Source organism: Bufo bufo, chromosome 8 (assembly GCF_905171765.1).
Source record: "Bufo bufo chromosome 8, aBufBuf1.1, whole genome shotgun sequence".
In the NCBI taxonomy this organism is placed as follows: domain Eukaryota; kingdom Metazoa; phylum Chordata; class Amphibia; order Anura; family Bufonidae; genus Bufo; species Bufo bufo.
This window is the reverse complement of record NC_053396.1, coordinates 143077349-143085977: the sequence shown is the minus strand read 5'-3', so window position 1 is coordinate 143085977 and position 8629 is coordinate 143077349.

Here is an 8629-nt window from a genome sequence, read left to right as displayed (position 1 = left end):
AAGTTGCATATTCTATACACTTTGAGCATTACATAGTCAGATATTGTGGAGTTGTGAGGGGGAGAAGAGCATGCTATTAGGTTAGAACAATACATCAAAGAGCGGGGTAGGACAATCATGTAGGCATAGGACGGTTACTATTCCCAATCAGGGCAGTATCTTCAGAAGGTGGTAGGGTATATTCTTTATGTTTTGTACGACAGACCCACTAGGTATGTATCTGATCCAGTGACTGCAGAAATAGGAGGCTGTCTGGGGGGTGGACAGTTAAGACAGAGGTTGAACCCCTGTGCCGACAGTCAGGAGTCCTTGGATGAGAGACCAGCTTACTTATGGGGGTTTCTGAAAACTGACCAAGGGAGCCACTTTTTGAGAAAGATTCCATGGGATCGCATCTCCCATGATGAAAGCTCCTCAAACCTATGTATTTGATCCATTTTTTGGATCCAGTCTTCCATGGTTGGAACGTGGGGTTGTAGCCAGTGTTTGGGAAGCAAAAGGCGCGCAGCCATTAGAATTTGGGCAAATACGTATGGCGGTTTTACCGCATGTTCAGTAGGAGGGATGGATAGGAGTGCTAGTTGCGGGGAGGTTGAAAAGGAGGTCCCACAGATCTCGTTAGCAAGAGCAAAAATCTCTGTCCACCATCTATGGATGGGAGGACAAGTCCACCATATATGGAAAAAAGTTCCCTTCGCCCCAAGGCACCTCCAGCAGACGTCTGAAGCTGATTCAGAGTACAATGATGTTTTATCTGGAGTATTGTACCATCTAGTGAGAATCTTGTAGCTATTTTCCTGTATTCGTACGCAGCTGGAGGCGCCATGGGGAGAACCCAGGAGACTAGGTAGATTATTAAAAGGGATCACAATATTGAGGTCTCTTTCCCAACTACCAACAAATGATGGTTTAGCAAGCATAGGGGGTGAGCAGAGTTTGCTATAGATCAGCGATATGAGTTTCCTAGGGGCGGAGTGGTGACAGATAATCGACTCGTACCACACCATGGGGCGATACAAATCTCCTATATTTATGTGTTGTTTCAAATAGGTTCTAAGGTATATGATAGTGAAAATATCACACGGATGGGGGTTTAAGAGAGCGTTTGTTGTTTGATGGTCCATCCACTCTCCAGAGGGGAGTGCCAAGGTGTTGATGTGTAGTGAGGAAGACCTAAGCCCCTGGGAGGTCGCAGATCTTATGGGGGAAGGAGCTGTATCAACAATGTCCTTAACTGTCAGGAGGGGAGAGGGAAAAGGGACGGAGCAGTGCGAGGACGAGAACCATTTCCAGGCCTCTAATGTGGCTTTTATTATTGGATACTGGGAATATTGTCCTGGAAAAACCTCTTGAGAACCAAGGAGCAGGGCCCTAGGTGATTTCTTTAAGATATCTATTTCAATTTCCGCTGTCAGAGAGTGTGGGGAGGGCCTCAACCAGGCCACCACTCGAGTAAGAAGGATAGCCCTACCATAAGTTTCGGGATTTGGCATTCCAATCCCTCCTTCGTGTCTAGGCCTAGTGAGTAGGGAATACGACAGTCTCGCCTTTTTGCTGTTCCAAATAAAGGTTCTAAACTTTTTGGTAATTTGCTCGTAGTATTGTTTGGGGACTGGGATAGGTAATACCTGTTGTAGGTAAGTTAGTCGAGGGAGGATTAGTGATGCAAGGAGGTTCTTGCGGCCGAACCAAGAGAGAGTTGGATTGGACTGAGCTAATTTATCAATGGCTTAGAAAATGGATTTTCTAAGGGGGATATAGTTATGGGAAAAAAGGTCGTTAATGTTGGGACTGAGTTTGACCCCTAAGTATGTAATAGTAGGTGAAGACCAGTTAAAGGGTGAGTCTATCATCAACTGGCTCTTTGTGGATTGAGAGATTCCCATGCATAGGACCAAGGATTTGCCAGCATTAATCTTGAAGTCCGAAGCTAAGCTGAAATTATTTAGGTGAGTTTGAATTCGTGGAAGGGAAGTTTTAGGGTTGGTTGTCATCATAAGAACGTCGTCCGCGAATGCTGCGACTTTTTGTTCCCTGCCTCCCAAACATAGACCTGAAATCTCCTCATCTCGCCTAATGTTAGCAAGGAGTGGCTCCAATGCCAAGATAAATAGGAGAGGTGAGAGGGGGCAACCTTGTCTTGTCCCATTATTTATCGAAAATGGGGCAGATAAGCATCCGTTTACTTGTACTCTAGCTGACGCTTGTTCATACATGGCAAAATTTGCCCGTAAAAAGGGATCAGGAAGGCCAAACCCAAGCAGAGTGTATTTTAGGTAATGCCAATTTACTCTATCAAATGCTTTCTCCGCGTCGGTACTAAGGAGAAGCAAGGGAGAAGAAAGTCTTTTGGCATGGCTGATGACATTGATCACTCTGGAGGTGTTGTCTTTGCCTTCTCTGGCCCGGATGAAGCCGACCTGATCTCCATGTATAAGGAGGGGGAGAAGGACGGCTAGCCTATTGGCTAACATCTTGGCTAGGAGCTTGAGGTCTATGTTTAAGAGGGATATGGGCCTGTAGCTGGAGCATTGTTTAGGGTCTTTCCCTTCTTTTGGTATGAGGGAGATATGTGCTTCCGTCATGTCTCTAGATAGTGGGTAGCCTAGTAAGGACTGATTACAGACCCTTAAGAGATGGAGGAGGAGGAGGTTCTGGAAGGATTTATAATATGAGAGTGGGAGCCCGTCTGGGCCTGGACTCTTTCCTACAGGCATTTGTAACATAGCGTTCTTGAGTTCCAAGATGGTGAAAGGGGTTTCTAGTTTTGTTTTCTGATCCAGGGAAAGGTGAGGTACTTTAGATGATGCTAAGAAACTTCCTATAGCGGACTTTCTCTCGTCAGTAGGATCCGGGGGGGAAAGATTATATAGATTGTTATAGAATTCCCGGAATTGAGCAGCGATCTGGGCAGTTGAAAAGATTGGTTTACCGTCGGGAGAAGATAACTGGTGTACATAATTAGAGGACCTCCTACCCTTGATTCTACTCATTAGAAATTTAGTGGCCTTGTCTCCGTGGGCAAAAAACTTATGTTGCATACTCATGAAATATTTGGCTGTTTTGGAAGATAGGAGGGATTTGAGTTTCGCTCTGTGTTCAGAGAGTTCTCTTAACTGGGGGTCCGTGGGGGAAGATTTGTGACCAGACTCAAGACTCTGTATTTTTTTAAGGACTTCATCTATGTCTTTCTCTTGTAATTTTTTCCTGTAGGACCCAATATTGATAAAGTGGCCCCTAATAACCGGTTTATGGGCGTCCCAGAGGGTGTTAAAGGAGATGTCAGTGCCTTCATTCAAAGAAAAGTAGTCCGCTAGATGTTTGGAGACCTGGTCTACTAAATCTGGGGAACCTAATAAGGTCTCATTCAATCGCCAATTAAAACATGAAGTATTTTTTGCGGGGGCTAGTATTTTAATAAATATAGGGGAGTGATCAGACAAGTGAATGGAACCTATCGAAGCTGTGCTACATAGATGGAGATGTTCCTTAGAAACAAAAAAAGTAGTCCAGACGGTGATATGTACCGTGTGCTGGAGAGTAGAAGGTGTAGTCAAGGGTATTGGGGTGGAGAGAGCGCCAGGAGTCAATCAAATGGAGATCCCAAAGGGTTTTCCTAACAAATTTAAGAGATTTGCCGGAGTGGGATGACTTGTGTGAAGATATGCCAAGTTCTGGGGACAGGGCAACGTTCAAGTCTCCTCCCATTATCACAATCCCTTCTTTAAAAGGGTTGATGATCGGGACTAAACTTGCTATCCATTGGGACTGATTGGAATTGGGACCGTAGATATTAATAAAGGAGTAAATTTGTTGGCCGATGGAACCTTTAATCAGCATATACCTTCCCTCTGGGTCTAGAACTTGATCAGTAAGCTTAAATGGGATCTTTTTATGAAACCCTATGCTAATCCCACTTGATGTCGAGGAATTGCCCCCACAGTGATACCAATCTGAATAATAGGAGAACTGCATGTTGGGGTAACGATTGAAGCGAAAGTGCGTCTCCTGGAGGAACACCACCTCGGCCTTGGCTTTCCTTAGAATGGCAAAGACCTGACTCCTTTTGGAAGGGGAGTGGAAGCCCTTGACATTGTAAGAAGCAATATGTAAGTCAGCCATGTAGTGTATTGTAAGTGGAGTTACCTCTAAGCCGATGATGTCTCCTCCAGGAGGGCAACAGGGTATCTTGTGTTCTCCTCTCTAGAGGGCAACAGGGTATCTTGTGTTCTCCTCTCTAGCTGTGCAAGCAGGATCAAGATGCAGCGAAGATTGCATGTTACATATAGGAGTGTCTCGTACCTTGGGGAAAGAACAGGGTAAAGAAATAGAACAGAACATAATAAAAAAGACAAAAAAGACAAAAAAGAACTAAGCATAGTAGCAAGTGCTACAGACATAAGGGGGGAGTGTGGTCTTGTGACCATAAAAGAGGTCGTATAACACTCAGAGATCTAATGAAGTATCAGGGAGAATGGATCTACACAGACGGCAGAGCAGGTATATATATATTAGCAGTATAACCATTGATAGGAGGTTAGTGGAAAAGGCATGTATAAACCTACTCAAAAAGAAAAAGGAAAACGGTAAAGCAATAGTCCCATTCGTGTTGAGAGGAATACTACAGATTAGACTGGTGATCCCGGGAAAGGCTTCTAGGAGTAAACTGCAGCCCTCTTTTCCTGGATCTGGATGATTTCGGGGTACGTGGAGCCTCAAAGGGGATTATTTTAGGAAGATCTGGGAGGTCACTCAGATCCTGGTAAAGCTCCCAGTTTTCAATTGGCAAGGGGTCGATGTTTAAGATGTCGTAAGTAGCTTGCAGATCTGTAAAAGATGAGATGAAAATTTTTTTCCCTGCACAAAAGAACGAAAGTCCAAAAGGATAGGACCAGCGATATATGATTTTATTAGAACGAAGCCAGTCGGTCAGAGGCTTCAGTGCTCTCCGTTTCTTCAGAGTAGTGGGGGCCAAATCTTGATAAATTTCAAGTTTAGAGTCCTCATAGGATAAATCTGTACTGTTGCGTGCTGCTTCTAGGATGGCAGACTTGACCGGAAAGTTCAGGAATTTGCAGATAACATCCCTGGGTGGATCAGAGGGCTTGGGTTTCGGGCACAGGGCCCTGTGTGCCCGTTCGATGACTACTTCTTGAGGGAAGTCGGGCCCCAGTAGTGAGCCACAGATAGCTATAACGGCCGCCGGTATGTCCCCCGGTAAAACCGCCTCTGGGATCCCATGGAACCTTAAGTTGTTGCGGCGCCCTCTGTTTTCCTGGTCCTCGATCGCGTTGTGGAGCCCATTCAGGTAGGTAGAGCATCAACGTAGGGCGTCTGACACTGCAGTGTGGTGATTTAGGGACGCTGTCTGGTGTACTTCTAAGGCCTCCACCCGGTCCCCGATATGTCTTACCTCCTGTCTAAACGCCGTGATTTCTGTGAGGATGGGTTCCATAACCCTGCTCAAGGCCCGATCCAGATATTTCCTGGTTAGGGGAAGGTCAGAACTGACCAGTGGATCCTCAGCTTCGCTTTCCCCCTCCGAGAGGACTGGAGCGCGCTTCTGCGCTTTAGGTTGTGGTGACGACGCCATCTTGGTTTCGCTCTGAGCTACCGTTGCTGCTGCCTTCTTAAGAAATTTTTCCATGTCACCAGGAGGAACTTGACCTTTGGAGGTGGTGGAGTGATCCCCTTGCTTCGGGTTACCGATTTTGACCATTCTCGCCCAAAAGTGCTATTGATAGCTTGTGTTATACACGATCCTCTTAGGAGAGCAGTGAACTACGCGACCATCTCTGTCCGGCGCTAGCTCCGCCCCCCGTGAATCACTTTCTTGAGGTCATGCCACAGCATCTCAATCAGGTTGAGGTCAGGACTCTGACTGGGCCACTCCAGAAGGCATACTTTCTTTTGTTTAAGCCATTCTGTTGTTGATTTACTTCTATGCTTTGGGTCGTTGTCCTGTTGTAGCACCTATCTTCTGTTGAGCTTCAGCTGGTGGACAGATGGCCTTAAGTTCTCCTGCAAAATGTCTTGATAAACTTGGGAATTCATTTTTCCTTCGATGATAGCAATCCGTCCAAGCCCTGACTCCAGCAAAGCAGCCCCAAACCATGATGCCCCCACCCCTATACTTCACAGTTGGGATGAGGTTTTGATGTTGGTGTGCTGTGCCTCTTTTTCTCCACACATAGTGTTGTGTGTTTCTTCCAAACAACTCAACTTTGGTTTCATCTGTCCACAGAATATTTTGCCAGTACTGCTGTGGAACATCCAGGTGCTCTTGTGCAAACTGTAAATGTGCAGCAATGTGTTTTTTGGACGGCAGTGGCTTCCTCTGTGGTATCCTCCCATGAAATCCATTCTTGTTTAGTGTTTTACGTATCGTAGATTAGCTAACCAGGATGTTAGCATATTCCAGAGACTTTTGTAAGTCTTTAGCTGACACTCTAGGATTCTTCTTCACCTCATTGAGCAGTTTGTGCTGTGCTCTTGCAGTCATCTTTACAGGACAGCCACTCCTAGGGAGAGTAGCAGCAGTGCTGAACTTTCTCCATTTATAGACAGTTTGTCTTACCATGGACTGATGAACAGCAAGGCTTTTGGAGATACTTTTATAACCCTTTCCATCTTTATTCAAGTTAACAATTCTTAAACGTAGGTCTTCTGAGAGCTCTTTTGTGCGAGGCATCATTCACATCAGGCAATGCTTCTTGTGAAAAGCAAACCCAGAACTGGTGCGTGTTTTTTATAGGGCAGGGCAGCTGTAACCAACACCTCCAATCTCATCTCATTGAATAGACTCCAGTTGGCAGACACCTCATTCCAATTAGCTCTTGGATATGTCATTAGTCTAGGGGTTCACGTACTTTTTCCACCTGCACTGTGAATGTTTACATGGTGTGCTCAATAAAAACATGGTAACATTTAATTCTTTGTGTGTTATTAGTTTAAGCAGACTGTGATTGTCTATTGTTGTGACTTAAAGATCAGATCACATTTTATGACCAATTTGTGCAGAAATCCATATCATTCCAAAGGGTTCACATACTTTTTCTTCTCTTTAACTGTAGTATAGTTTGTTTCGGCGGTGAACAAAAAAAAATTTGTTTCTGTTTTTTATTGTTTTAGTGTTTCGTGTGGATAGTGACTAGTGTCAGCGTCTTTTGTCTTTGAAAAATAAACTTTAAAAAAAAGTCTCTATCTGTGTTTTAGGGTTAGTGCTTTAGGGTTTTGTGTGGTTAGTGATTAGTGTTTGCCTCATATGTCTGTGAAAAAAATAAAAAATGTCTTTTTCTGAGTTTTAGAGTTAGTTCTTTAGGGTTTCGTGTGTGTAGTGATTTTGTGTCAGCGTCTTTTGTCTGTGAAAAAAAAAAGAAGGATTTTTTGTGTTTTAGGGTTTGTGTTTTAGGGTTTCGTGTGTGTAGTGTCAGTGTCTTTTTTTTAGTGAAAAACAAAAAAAAAGGATCTTTCTGTGTCTTCGGGTTTCGTGTATATCTTATTTGACCTTTTTTGCCCCATTGTTGCCAACCCAATAAAGTTTGCCCAAATTCCCTCATTATTTCACTTATATATATTTTTTTAATATAAAAACACATCATGAGTGCCCGTGGGCGTGCTGGCAGCCGTGGTCATGGTAGGGGAGTTGGTACCAGTACTGGACCGCTGCCAGGACGGGGCCTCTCCTCTACCCACAGAGGGGAGGCTGTAGGTGGCAGGGGCATCTGCCTCATCCGCCCCATTTCATCTCAAGACGCTGAGGCAATGATGTAATTCGTGACACAAGCTAGTGGCACAGAGTCCTCTCTCCCGGCTCTGAGGAGCAGCAGCTCTCCTCCTCTTGCAGGGCCAGCCCTCAGCCCCCAAGAATCGACCCTGATGTTGTTTGACAGCGACAGTGAGAGGGACATCTTGGGGGTGGCAATGCAGGAGAGTGAGCTAGAGCTTGGTCCGGATGCCCAGGACCTTTTGGAAGGGATGGAGGAGGGGGGGGGGGGGTACTGCCCATCAGTACCCCAGTGACATCCCTTCCAACTGGTGCTGGTGGTTTCAGCCACAGAACCCCCGCACCTAGTCAGACCCAGGCATCAGCGAGGGGACAGCGGACAGGTCAGGGGCTCTACGTCTGCTGTTCCCCTCATTCAACCACTGCTCGACCTTGTGTCTGACATTACAGGGAATAAAGAGGAAGGTGACTTAGAATGGATGCCATCTCCCTTGTCAGGTGACAGCAGCACTGATGAGGAAGGTAGGCACCCGAGGCAAACTGTGCGCCAGGTCACCAGGGAGCCTAGTCGCAGAGGCTCCACTGGTAATGGCAGAAGCAGGCGGCGGCAACAGCAGCAGCAGCAGGTGCCACTTCCGCCTGTGCACACCGAGTCCAAACAGGCGCAATCCAGCACCACCCCATCTGACAGGAGGTCGGTGCATAAGTCGCCTGATTGGGTTTACTTCACCCTCAGCTCTGCCATGCCAGAGGGAGGAGAGGGAGGTCTGTTGCTTGGCTGGGTACCACTGCCCTTACCCAGCACCTGAGAATAAACCACTGCCGCTGATTGGGCGGCCGCAGCTCCTGCACCAGCCCGATCAGCGCACAGTACCTGTACTGCGCTGGGATTTATGTCCCGCA